Source organism: Nomascus leucogenys, chromosome 14, assembly GCF_006542625.1.
Source record: "Nomascus leucogenys isolate Asia chromosome 14, Asia_NLE_v1, whole genome shotgun sequence".
Taxonomy (NCBI): Eukaryota; Metazoa; Chordata; class Mammalia; order Primates; family Hylobatidae; genus Nomascus; species Nomascus leucogenys.
Window position 1 is genome coordinate 33,407,666 of NC_044394.1, and position 14,530 is coordinate 33,422,195.

The window sequence follows — 14,530 nt, forward strand, 5'->3', positions numbered from 1 at the left end:
TTTCCTTTGAGCAGAGTTTTACCTTTGGTTGGACATGTAGAGTCTCTTTAGCTCTGACATAGCCCTTTTTATTCCATTATATTTGATATATGTATTGCTTAGTTCATACTTTCCATATTCTCTTTAAGAGTTGAAACATTTTTATTTGTTTATTTTGTTTATTATTTCCTTTTGTTTTCCATGATTTTTTTTCTTCCAGGGTAGACTGTTCATTTCTCTCTGTTCCTTTGTGTCTCTCTCTCTCTCATAGTTTGATTTCTTTTGGTTTGTCATAATTGTGCATAGCTTTCCTGTTGTGATTATTTTTATTTTATTCATCTTGGACAGACCCAGCTCTATTCCCCAGTGTGTTGACCAAATCAGGGTGACTGAATTTCCCTTATTCTACTTCCTCTTTATCTGGTTGCTTCCCCTGTTTACAGCTTCAATTAGAGAGTTGGTGCTCACATTTCAGATTGCTGGGGATGGGGGTGAGAGAACTCTTTGTAGCCATGATTGGTGGGCTGTGTCTTCGTTATGTTATTTTTTTAAAAGTTCTATTCTGGAATTCAGTTTTGCTGGCGCTGCATACCCCATCCTTGGGGGTGATGCCTAGGGTTTTGGATTATTTTTTCAACTCAGAACTACTGAGCCTTCACTTCCATCAGAGATAATCTGCTCTAGATGAGTTATTCTTAGTTTTATCTGCTTTTTTCCCCTGTCTACCTCTCTTTCTACTCTCCCACTCGTTTGGTGAGAAAATTTGAAGGCTTCTGGGTAGAGTATTTTACTCTTGCCCATTTAGATCCCCTCTCTACCTTGCTGTATCACCTAGAGACTGACTTTTGGACTATACCATTGAGCAACGTTTCCTTCTAGTTTCTTTCTGGATCAGGTCAATGGCAGGCGCCAATGGGACATTAGAGTATAAAGCAGAGTGAGGTGAGGATTTGTTCAGTTGAGTCCTAACTTTCCAGATCATGAGGGCTGGCAGCCCCTCACCACTACTGGGCAGCTAACGGCTATAGCTGTTGGTCTCTTTGGGTCCTGGTAGCTGTTCCTCCCCTTTGCCCTTGGGCCTAGGGCTGGTGGGCTCCCTTTTTAATGACCTCAGGGCACTCTCTGTCTCTTGTTGGTTCATCTTAGCTCTGGCCATACCATTGCAAGCCTCTCTTTTATTAAAGTCTCCCCTCTGTTTCCTGATAGTTCCCTGACTGGTGTAGTGCTGGTCATAGCACTATACATTGCAGTAGAAGAGGGTGATCTGGAGCTCCCCACGCATATCTCTTATGAGTCACTTGCCCCAGAAAAGCCAAAATCAAGTTTCTTAGTTTTCTCTTTCAATTTTGCTAAATTAATACCAGTGGGGGTTTCCCGAACACAGTGTCCCAGCCAGTGTCCAGGCTCTTTATACCATCACCAGAAGGAATTTAAGGATGAGTCAGAAAATAGTGAAAGTATGGAGATTTATTTCAAAGTGAAAAATATACACTTGAGAAAGGAGAGAGCAGGCATACTCAAGAGTTGTGCATGAGGGATTTGAGGCTGCTACATTTATGGGTTTCTCTAACCAAGGGGTGGAATATTCATGGAAACTCCTGGAAAAAAGTGAAGATTTCAATGAACTGTGGTGCCACCCATTTTTACACCAAATATGGGTTTTCCTGGAACTGTCATGGTGCTGTTGAGTGTGTGATTGAGTATGTTAACGAGCATATAATGAGGTCCTAAGTGAAACTTAGGTCAAATCCAGCACCATGTTGGGTCCAGTCAGTCTTAGCCAGCTTGGTTCACACCCTGTTTTTCAGGGATTTATCAGCCCCTAGATTCTGTGGCTATTTCAACAGTTTCCTTTTGCTAGTCAGGTGAAACTGCTGCCTGGAAATTTCTGTTCTCCTGCAACCACCTGTATTATTCCTGTCTCAAAATCATTTTTTCTTTTTAGAAATATTAGCTTTGGGTGGTTATTTTTTCTAACCTTTTCTTGTCTTCTTTCCAGTCAGCAAAAAACAAAATGGCAAATTCTGGCAATTTCTCCCATTTCTGGTATGTCATTATCCATGGTGGTGGGAAGAAACTTTTAATCCATAAGGGAACCTTTAGTTTGTTCCTCTAAGATGTCTACCTCCCACAACCAGTATGCTTCCATCATAGTGAGGGGTATTTGCATGATTTTTTTTCAGAATTTTATCCACTCCCTTTCCTCATGGTACCACTTTTAAAGGGTGGAGTTGGAACCATTTTCCATCATATGTGTATGAGTTTGTGCTCCTTCCTTAATTTGAAAACAGCCTTGGATTTTATCTATCACATCTAGCTGTCTACCTATATAACTTATTGTTGCTTACTTCATAAGGTTTAATGATATATCTCTTTCTCTATATTCCCTAGAAAACCACTGTGTGTGTATGTGTGTGTGTGTGTGTGTGTGTATAGAAGATAACTATGGGAAGATTAATATGTTGGAAGGATTAGTGGCCAGAAAGAATGGGATCAGAGAGACCAATTAGGAGGTAGTAAAAATACAAAGGAAGACATGAATGGAGTGAAGGTCTTAAAGTGTTACTGGAGATAAGGAAGGAAGAGTAGGAGGGGATGATGGTGGTATTTGGAGGTTGGATGACTGGCAATTCAGGAGCAGGGACTGGCTTAGGAGGCAGATAAGATGTTTATTATTATATATGTTGATTTTAAGGTACTGATAAAATATTTAGGTATATCCAGCAAGTGGTTAGAAATATCAATTACAAGTTTAGGAGAAAATTGGAAATTAGAGAGACTTGGCTACCATTCACTTTGAGCTATCACAAAGAGCAGATAGTCAAATTAGACTCACAAATTAGAGCTCTTACTCAGTATCAAACTTCACTAATAATGTCGAGTCTAAAGAAATTAAGAAGTTTGGTAAAGCAGGAATGGTCTGGGGATAATTCATTGTCCCCATAGCTCCTCCTTTCCCACATTTGACATGGTCCTTGACCCAAAACAAATGATGAGGTCTCTAAATGCAATTTTCAGTCACCTCACTAGGTGGGGAATATTTAGGTTACGAAACATTTCCTTTTCTCCCCTTTAAACACAGATCATTACAGGGATTTTGTGACTTTTTAAAAAGCAGTCATGAGTCATGAATCCATAGATTCTAGTTTTTGTTTTTTGCATAAGTAATCCTGAATAGGGATATTTTGCTAAGTGGATTATCTGTATAAAGACTCTTGTCATATCAAACCATTAATCTATTTCAGGAGATGGAGTGACCTGCAGGTTTCCAAGGAGATTTGGCTGGGCTACCTACCTTCTTACCTTAAGATAATTCCTCTGGTAATGAATAAAAACTGACCACAGACTAGCTGCCTTAACATAATCCTTCCCTTGCATAAACTCAGTAATTGAAATATTTGGAATGGATAAGAAACTGAAAGGACAGAATCTATAGAGAAAATTAAAATAGCCATTTTACAAATGAAAGGAGAAACAGGAACCAGGAATGGGAAGGGAAAGAGAAAATTCAGATTATTCCAATTAAGAAAGTGAATTTAGTGTGACTGGGAAGTTTAGCTTTAATTTACTTTCCAGTATTCTCTTTTTACTTCGTAAAAGAATCAAGATGTCAAAATACCCATGTTACTTTTCAAAAAATTGGAAAATACAATCCTAAAGTTTATATGGATCCAAAAAAGAGCCCAAATAGCCAAAGCAATCCTAAGCAAAAATAACAAAGCCGAAGGCATCATATTCTCCAGCCTCAAATTATACTGTAACACTATCGTAACCCAAAAAGCATGATACTGGTATAAAAAAAGACACATAGATCAATGGAACAGAATCCAGAATCCAGAAATAAACCCAGAGAACCCACATATCTACAGCCAACTGATCTTTGACAAAGTCAACAAAGACATACACTGGGGAAATAACACCCTTTTCAACAAAGGGTACTGGCAAAATTGGATTGTGATATGCAGAAGAATGAAATTGGACCCTTATCTCTCACCTTATACAAAAATCAACCCAAGATGGATTAAAGACTTAAATGTAAGTCTAGATACTAGAAAAATTCTTGAAGAAAATCTAGAGAAAACTCTTCTGGACATTGGTCTAGGCAAAAAAATCATGACTAAGACCTCAAAAGCACAGACCACAAAACTAAAAATAGACAAATGGGACTTAATTAAACTAAATGCCTTCTGCACAGCCAAAGAAATAATCAGCAGAGTGAACAGACAACCTGCAGAATGAGAGAAAATACTTGCAAACTGTAAATTCAACAGAGGGCTAATATCCAGAATTTACAAAGAACTCAAACAACTCAACAACAACAAAAAATAAATAACCCTATTAAAAAGTGGACAAAAGATACGGATAGATATTTTTCAAAAGAAGACATAAAAATGGCCAACAAGCATATAAAAAAATGCTCAACATTTCTAATCATTGGAGTATTGCAAATAAAAGCCACAATGAGATATCATCTTATACCAGTCAGAATGGCTATTATTAAAATGTAAAAAACAGACATTGGTGAGGATACAGAGAAAAGGAAGCACTTATATACTGTTACTAGGAATGTAAATTAGTACAACCTCTATGGAAAACAGTATGGAGATTTCTCAAAGAACTACAAATAGAACTATCATTTGCTCTAGCAATCCTACTACTGAGTATCTACCCAAAGGAAAAGAAATCACTATGTCAAAAAGATACCTGCACTCATGTTTCTCACAGCACTATTCACAATAGTAAAGATATGGAATCAACCTAAGTATTCATCAACAGATGGTTGGAGAAAGAAAATGTAGTACATAGAACTACATTTTCTTTGTAGTACATAGGAATGTACTACATAAGAATATTGTTCAGCCATAGAAAAGAATGTAATCATGTCTTTTGCAGCAACATGGTTGAAACTGGAAGCCATTAACTTAAGTAAAATAATTCAGAAACAGAAAGCCAAATACTGCATGTTCTTACTTATAAGTGGGAGCTAAATAATGTGTACACATGGACATACAGTGTGGAATAATAGACACTGGAGACCTGGAAAGATGGGAGGTTGGGAGGGAGATGAGGGATAATAAATGACCTAATATGTCCCGTGTGCATTATTTGAGTGATGGTTACACCAAAAGGCCAGATTTCACCACTACACAATATATCCATGTAGCAAAACTGCACTTGTATCCCTTAAATTTATACCAAAAAAAGAAATCAAAATTTTACTTCAGAATAAAATTGTATTTCCCAGACTCCCTTGCTGCTAAGAATGATCATGTGACTAAGTGCCTATCAGTAAAACCTAAGAGGAAACTTAAGAAAGTAGGGAACTTGCTTCTCTAAAATGAGAAGTACTTTCTCTTTCCCTTCCAAAATTCTGCTGTTTAAAATGCGATGTAATGGCTGAAGCTCCAGGAGCCATATTGGATAATAAAACTCAGTCTTGCATTGTAGGCATGGTGGTCCAGAAAGCAGAAAAGATAATGGGCCCATGGTAACCTGTGGTGTCCATGCCAACACTGGACTGATTATCTCCCCTTCTCCTAAGTGAGATACCAATAAGCTTCCATCTGGTTTAAGTCACTGTCTATGGAATTCTGTTCCTAGTTGCTACCCTAGGAAAAGTACCCTTAACTGGACACCCAGAATAACTCAGTATCAGTTAGCTCTGACTATGTTTTGTCTTCCACATAATCACCATCTTTTCAACAAAGATTGCATTGTCAAACTACATGGATGGGATATCAATATTCTCCAGCATATTAGGACCTTAATAAAAATAGAATCTAAACATTTTTAGTTTACCACACCTGTGAGGACTTTTTTTTTTTAACCTGATCTTAAGGTGCATTCTCTTTATCATAGGCAAGTTTTTCTTTTTGAGGATAAGATCTACCTAAATGTTCATTTCGACTATTGTGATATGGGATATAACAATATATTACACTATTAATTCGAGTTAATCCAGTGCCTCTGTGCACTCTATTAAGTACTTTACAAGCATAATTTTATTTAATCTTTATAACCTTGTGACTGGGTGGTACTAGTGTTCCTGAGAGTCACTTGTCCAGTAAGTGGTTAGCCTACAGTTCAGAAGCAGGCTGTTCTGGTTTCAGAACATGAGGTCACTAGGCTACACTATTTTTTAGCTTCTAGGGTCTCTTTTATTTTTGCACTTAAAGAGACGAAACCAAGGATTGGAAAGAATACCTCTAAATGACACTGAGATGGAACACCTTATATGGTCTTTCCTTTGACCCCTCTATGTCTGCTAATGTACAGAGGAGTGTTTGAGGACAAAGGCTCATTGTAATGAGAATTAACTCTAAGTGCACAATGTTTCTGAGGTTTTGCCCTTTGCCCTAAAGCAAAAAGGCAACAGGTGGGACAGATAGATCCAATGGAGTTATTAGCTTCCATGCACTGATAATTAAAAAAGACCCCCAAACTGGCCACCAAGATGGGAGTTCTGAGGCTACGGGTAGTAGAGAAGCAGGTACCTATGATGCTGTTTCAAAACTGAGCTCTCTGAAATGTCAATACCAGAAAGCTAAAATGAATAGATGATTAGGAATAGGCTTGGAGAAACTTGGGGTTAAAACAGTTCTCATGAGGCATTAAAATGTAGTCCTATAGCTCTCTGACCTTTTTATTTAAGAAATGGGCCAACCAAAGTCTTCCATGAATTTCAAGGAAGAACAGTTTGAACATCAATAAACAGTAAACACACTAATGAGCACATTTTGCTTTTTAACAGCATTGTAAAAATATGGGACAAAGTAGGTCATCTTCATCTGGATATACACAGAAACATATAGAATCCTTGAATTAGCACAGGCATTGGTGTCGTTATTTTTGGAGCCTACAAAGAAAAAATATCTAGAGTCTCAAAATGGCAGTTTGCAAAGGAAAGCATACCTCATTCCAGCTGTACATTCAGACATTTAAAATAACTTTTTTTTTTTAGATGGAGTCTTGCTCTTGTCACACAGGCTGGAGTGCAGTGGCACAATCTTGCTCGCTGCAACCTCCACCTCCCAGGTTCAAGCAATTCTCCTGCCTCAGCCTCCTAAGTTGCTGAGATTACAAGGGCCCGCCACCACGCCCAGCTAATTTTTGTACTTTTAGTAGAGACGGGGTTTCACCATGTTGGCCAGGCTGCTCTTGAACTCCTGACCTCAGGTGATCCACCTGCCTCGGCTTCCCAAAGTGCTGGGATTACAGGCGTGAGCCACCACACCCGGTCTAAACAAACTTTTTGACTGCTAGGAAGAGGTTGGGTCTTCAGATGAAATGTTCTCAGGAGTCAATCAGCGTATCCATGGAGACATATCATCAAACCAAGTAAGTACGCCACCCACCTCAGCCTTACCCGGTAGGGTAGTGTACAGTGATATTGTATTGCTTAAGTCCTACCTGTCTATCATACAGCAGGAAGTTCTGGCATGATCCTCTTTCCAACTATTACTGAGGCTCCTGAAGGTCTAGGTTTCACACATTCCTTTCTGATCTTTGCCCATCAGTTCAGCCAGTCAGCTCACTCCAGCTGTTGCTGAAGTCTGTGGGCTGTGCCCCTCCATGAGGGGGCTCCCACCACCTGCATGGTGTAGGAGCTTGTCTACCTCTTCCAAAATTCCCCAACATAGGAGAGAGGAGAAAACCCTCCCATCTTCAGTCAAGGACCAGGCTGCGTGCATTTCCTTTGATCAGATTTCTCCGTCTTTTATTCACTCATAATGGTTTACTACGAGTGAATCTCTTATTCACTCATAGCAGTTTACTGTTCTCAAAATCTGAATATGTTCAGTATTTAATGGGTGGGACACCAGTAGCCCATCTCTTGTGCCCATGAAGCCTAATTCCTTCTTTCATCCAGTGTGAGGTGAGGAGTAGTTGGCCCTAATTCATGGTCTCGATAATGTTATCTTCACTGAGTAAAGACTTGGGCAGAAATATACACACACATCTACTAAAAATAAACACTTCTTTTCAAGGATTGTTCACAATCCACATTTGGGGTGTGCCTGTGGTCAGAGAGGGGGTCTTTTCTCATTGCAGGGACACAGTCTCACTAAAGATATAGCTAATTACATTGCGAAAACCACATTAGCCTTGGTCTGAAGAATCAGCAGTCAGGTAACGAACAATGAGTGAGTATTACATATATATATAAATACACACACACACACACACACGGGCATGCACACACGCACACACACACACACACACAGAGGCTCCAGTTGCCAACCCTACACTGTTATGCTGAAGAGACCTGCCAAGTCCTTCCCTGGGAAACAAGGCATTTTTGGGAAGTGAGGTTATTGTTCAGGGTAAGATGAACTTCTTGTATTACCGCTGGATTTCTCCTCATTTGTTTCTCTACATCCCTCTTACAAGTGGAGAATTCCATAGGAGCTGACAGTGTAAATGGTCTTCTCAGAAAACCCTCCCTGTGGTTTAAAGAAAACCTATCCTACCTCACATTCTGGCATGGAGCTGAGAGAAACTTGCACAGCTGTGAAAGGTAGATCAGCATTGCTGAGCTTCCTCCAAATAATTCTCTCTAAACCATCAGCCAAGAATCACTTTCTTGGAGAATTCAGCTCTTTGGGGACTGAGAATTCTTTTCCCATTGCAGTGCCCCAGTGGAAGCATTTTATTCATGCAGATAACAAGCCTAGGCATCCTGCTGGCTTGTTTACATACTTAATAGAAATGCTGTTTTCCTCCCCATCTGTGCTTAAGGCTTGGCCAGAAAGGAGTCATCTCTGGGACTAAGAGAAGAAATGTCAGAGCGTACTGCTTAGCCCAGATACTATGCTTGCAGTTACCCCCTCCAGGGCTCATGGGTCGAACAAAAATGAAACCAGTTTCTTTAGTTTATACAACCTTTATTATTTTTCAGATTGAAAATTCAGGAATTTTTTTAAAACAGCCAGTGAAGTTGGTATCATTGTTTTCACCCAAAATTATTCATGCTACTACGTACCAGTACCATGTAGGTGTTGGGAATTCAGCAAAGAACAAGACAAAAGTTTCAGCCCTCATGGAACTTACAGTCTAGATCAATCAATCAAACAAACAAAAAACCAAAAAAAAGTATTTCGTAAACATAATTTCTGATAGTGATAAGTATTGTGAAAAAAAGAAGAGCAGGGTAAAGGGCCAGGAGGTGACAATTGAAGGAATGAGGCAGAAAGGAATTGGAGGTAGTTTAGATTGAGAGGTCAGGAATAGCTTGGCTTCTTGAACACTGAGACTGTTACCAGAAAGGGGTCCCGATCCAGACCCCAAGAGAGGATTCTTGAACTTCACACAAGAAAGAATTCAGGGCGAGTCCCTAGAGTAAAGTGAAAGAAAGTTTATTAAGAAAGTAAAGGAATAAGGAATGGCTACTCCATAGGCAGAGAAGTGGCATGGGCTTCTCGACCGAGTATACTTATAGTTATTTCTTGATTATATGCTAAATGAGGGGTGGGTTATTCATGAGGTTTCCAGGAAAAGGGGGATATTTCCTGGAACTGAGAATTCTTCTCCTTTTTAGACCATAAAGGGGAACTTCCAGACATTGCCATGGCATTTGTAAACGGTCATGGTGCTGGTGGGATGTCTTTTAGCATGCTAATATATTATAATTAGTGTATAATGAACTGAGCAGTGAGGATGACCAGAGGTCACTTTCATCACCATCTTGGTTTTGGTGGGTTTTGGCTGGTTTCTTTACTGCATCCTGTTTTACCAGCAGAGTCTTTGTGACCTGTATCTTTGGTTGACCTCCTATTTCATCTTGTGACTAGGAATGCCTAATGTCCTGGGCATGCAGCCAAATTGATGGCTGTTTTAGATTTAGTTTTCTTGAAAGAGTTGGCATGTGAGCAGACAGCTCAATAAGGTAAAGCAAAAAGCTGTTGGCATATCTGGGCAGAAAATTCCAGGTTGAAGAAAAAGTGCAAATGCCCTGAAATGGGAAAAAGACCGGAGTGTTTAAGGAATAGTGAGAAGGCCGGGGTAGGTGGTGCAGAGTGAATAGAATGGAGGAAAATTAGTGATGGAAACTGGGGAGCCAGAAGCCAAATTACACAGGACCATGTAGTCCATGGAAGGACTTTGTATTTTATTCTAAGTGTTTGAGAAGACATAGGGGAATTTTGAGTGGAGGAGTAATCAATACGAAGTGCCTTTAACATGTGCATTCCCCCTATCATGTGCAGAATAGACTGTGGTTGCAGGGGTGGGACAAGGAGGCCAGTTAGGAAGTGCTAGTCCAGGTGAGATATAAATGTGTCCTAGGCAAGTGTATTAGTCTGTTCTCACACTGCTAATAAAGACTGGGTAATTTATAAAGGAAAGAGGTTTACCAGACTCATAGTTCCACATGGTTGGGGAGGCCTCACAATCATGGCAAAAGTTGAAGGAAGAGCAAAGGAATGTCTTACATGGCAGCAGGCAAGGAGAGCATGTACAGGGGGACTCCTCTTTATGAAACCATCAGATCTCCTGAGACTTATTCACTATTCATAAGAACAGCACCGGAAAGACCTGCCCCACCCCCATGATTCAATTACCTCCCACTGGGTCCCTCCCATGACATGTGGGAATTATAGGAACTACAATTCAAGATGAGATTTGGATGGGGACACAGCCAAACCATATCAGTAAGGTAGTCATATTCAGCTTCACTTAAAAATTGATGCCGTAAATGTAGTTAGGTTTTAATGGAAAGTTCACATTTTTCTAGCAAATCCACAGTCATTAAGATGTTCTTTCCTGCATGTGTGGTGGCGGGCCAGGGGCAGAACACACATGCACAGGTATGTGCCCATACGTGTTTGACAGCCCAAATGGGACATTGGATCTATTTGGGAGGACTATTTCAATGGGAAAAGTGGATGGATCCAGGCTATATTTTGAATTTGAAACTAATAGGACTTTACCAGTATTAAATATAGGAAGACAGAAGAGTTGGGGTGCTTCCAAGGTTTTTCCTGAAAACGGGGCAAAGAGTGATAACATTTCATGTATTGGGAATGCTGGGGATAACCAGGCTTTGGGAGAGTAGTAAGATATTGGAAAAGAGTAAGTTTAAGTGTTAAGTTAGAATGAAGGAATTGAGAAGGTACTCAGATATACCATTCTGGAAATCTTGAGAAAAATGGTGACTGGAAATGGAGTCATCAATGTCTACACAATATTTAATGCCATTGGATCACATGAGATTGTCTAGAAGGTAAGCATAGAAAGAAGAGACGGCCAATGATTAAGTGCTGGAACACTAGCAAACAGACGCTGTGTGAAAGAAGAGGATGCACTAAATGTTACCAAGAGGGAAGGAGTTAAGAATTAAACAAATGGATCCTGTGTACTAACATACACCAGGTTGTTCAGCATACACCAGGTTGATTCATGTATTCATTTATTTAAATATTTATTTAGAGAGAAAAGGTCCCTTCCTTTCCCACATAGAACTTAGTCTCTCATGATGGAAGGTAGGCCACAGCCTAGTAAACAAATTTTCAGAAATCAGAAATTAGTAACACAGAAAACAATAAAAATTAAAATGTGGATGGTCAATGAAACCAGTAAAATTTGTTCTTTAAAAAGACTTGTAGAAGAGGGAAATCCTTGTCAAAATTGACAAAGGAAAGAAGAAGAAAAGGCAGGAAAAAAAATTATGAAAGTACGATATAAGTACAAATAGAGTAGCTATTTTAAAAATGATAAGACATTATCATGAACAACTTTATGCCAATATATTTAAAAAGCTTAAGTATCCAACAACCAGAAAATATACATTGATTTTCCAAGATAGATTATAGGCTGGGTCATAAAACAAGTTTTAATAAATATCAAAGAATTGACATTATACAGAGTATGTTCTCTGACAAATGTGATTGGATTATAAATCAATATCATTTATATAGCTAAAAGAATTCTTCAGAGTTTAGAAATTAAGTAGCACATTTAAAAATAACCCAATGATTCAAAGAAGAAATTATAAGGAAAAAATATTTTGAACCAGATGATAATAAAACATAATATATCAGTATTTGTGGGACAGTTCTTAGAAAAAATTTATAGTTTTAAATGCTTATATTTAAAGGAAAATGGTTTAAAATTAACGACCTAAGTTTTCACATGAATACTCCAGAAATGAAAGAAAAAGGTAAATCTAAAGGAAGTAGAGGAAAGTAAATAATAAGTATAAAAACAGAAATTTTAAAATAAAAAGAAGGCTGAAAAATGGACAAATTTGAAGTTTGTTCCTTGAAAAGATTAATAAATTGATACATCCTCAGCAAGACAGAGAAGAAAAATACAAATAACCAATACCAGGATTGAAACAGGAGATATCAGTGAAGATTCTATATTTATTAAAAAGGGGGGTAATATGAACAATTTTATGCTAATAAAATTTAAAATTCAGATAAAATGAATGAATTTCTAGCAAGATACACCTTAACAAACTTACGCACACAAAAAATGGAAAATCTTAGTAGCTTGCTTGCCTGCCTGCCTGTCTTCCTTTCTTCCTTCCTTCCTTCCTTCCTTCCTTCCTTCCTTCCTTCCTTCCTTTCTTTCTTTCTTTTTTTTTTTTTCTGAGACAGTGACGTTCTCTGTTGTCCAGGCTGGAGTGCAGTGGCAAGATCATAGCCCACCATAGCCTTCACCTCTTGGGTTCAAGCAAACCTCCCACCTTAGCCTCCTGAGTAGCTTGGACTACAGGCATGCACCAACACACCTGGCTAATTTTTAAAATTTTTTTGTAGTGATGCAGTCTCACTATGTTGCCCAAGCCAGTCTTGAACTTCTAGGCTCAAGTGATCCTCCTGCCTCAGCCTTCCAAAATGCTAGGATTACAGGTGTGAACCACTACACCCAGCTGAAAATCTTAATAACTTCATATCTATTTAGAACACTAGGTTTGCAATCAAAACTCTCATTCCCCCCCTCCCTCATAAACACAGTCACCACCAATAGCAGTAACAAAATCTCTGTCTCAAATAGTTTTATAAGGCTAGCATAACATTGATACGAAAACCTGACAAAGATATTACAATGAAAGAAAATTATAGACTAATATTCTTAATTAATTTAGATGAAAAATTTCTTCATAAGATCTAAGAAAACTGGAGACAGTAATATATTCAATTGTATTAAAATATATTTGAATGTATATATGTATTACATGTAATCCAGTAATATATATGTGTATATATATATGTGTGTGTGTGCATGTGTATGCATATGTAAAATTACAACAATGACATTTAGCCTGGGATGGCGAGATTGGCAGAACACTTGGAAAACAACCAGCATAATTCACCACATTAACAAACAAATAATTAGTAATTGAAGTGAGCATCCTTAACCTGATAAGGAGTGCCTACTAAAAACCTAGATAAAATATAAATGTTTTTCCTTTAAATCTAGATCATGACAAGGCTGCCTGCTCTTACCACTTCCATTCAACATTATGCTAGCAGTTCTGCTAGTTTAATAAGGCAATAACAATATTTAAAAAGGCATAAAGATGGGAAAAGAAGAAGTAAAACTATCATCTTTTTGTGATTCCATCATTTTGTTTCTAGAAAGCCACAAGTAATCTACAAACAACCTGTTAGAATTAATAATTCAACTTAGCAAGGATGCAAGGTATTTGTTAATATATAAAAATCAGTTGTATGTCTACATAACAGCAAGAAGCAATTGGAAAATAATTGATCTTTTTTTTTAAGAACAGGTTTGGCTCTGTTTCCCAGGTTTGAGTGCAGTGATGCGATCATGGCTTACTGCAGCCTCAACCTCCTGTGTTCAAGCAATCTTCCTGTCTCAGTCTCCCAAGTAGCTGGGACTGTAGGTGCATGCCACCACCACACACAGCTAATTTATTAATATTTCGTTTGTAGAGATGGGGGTCTCACTCTATTGACCAGGCTTGTCTTGAACTCCTGGCCTCACATGATCCTCCCACATTGGTCTCCGAAAGTGCTGGGATTACAGGTATGAGCCACCACATCCGGCTGGAAAATAAAATTTTAAAGCAATACGATTTACAATAGTATTAAAACCCATTTGTTACTTAGGAAGGAAAGATGTGCAAGACCTCTGTACTTGAAACTCCAAATCCCGTTGTTATTAAATTAAAGAAGACATTGAGTTAATTTTTTAAAAATTCAGTGGATCATCCAATCAACCATCCCTGTTTGTGGATTGGAAGACTCAGTTTTGTTATGATACTTATTCTTCTCAAATTTATAGATTTAACAAAGTTCCAATTAAAATTCCAGCAAGCTCTTTTCTGTAGAAATTGACATGCTGATTCTAAGATGTATATAAAATGTGAAGGATCTAGAAATTTAAAAAGAAGAATAGAGTTGGAGGACACCTACCACTTGATTTCAAAACTTACCGTAAAACTATGGTAATCAATATGGTGTGGTGTTGGCATAGGACAGACAACTTGATCAAAGGACCAGAAACGAAGGTCCGGAATCAGACCTGCACATATATGGGCAATGAATTTTTGACAAAGGCACCAAAATCATTCAATGTGAAA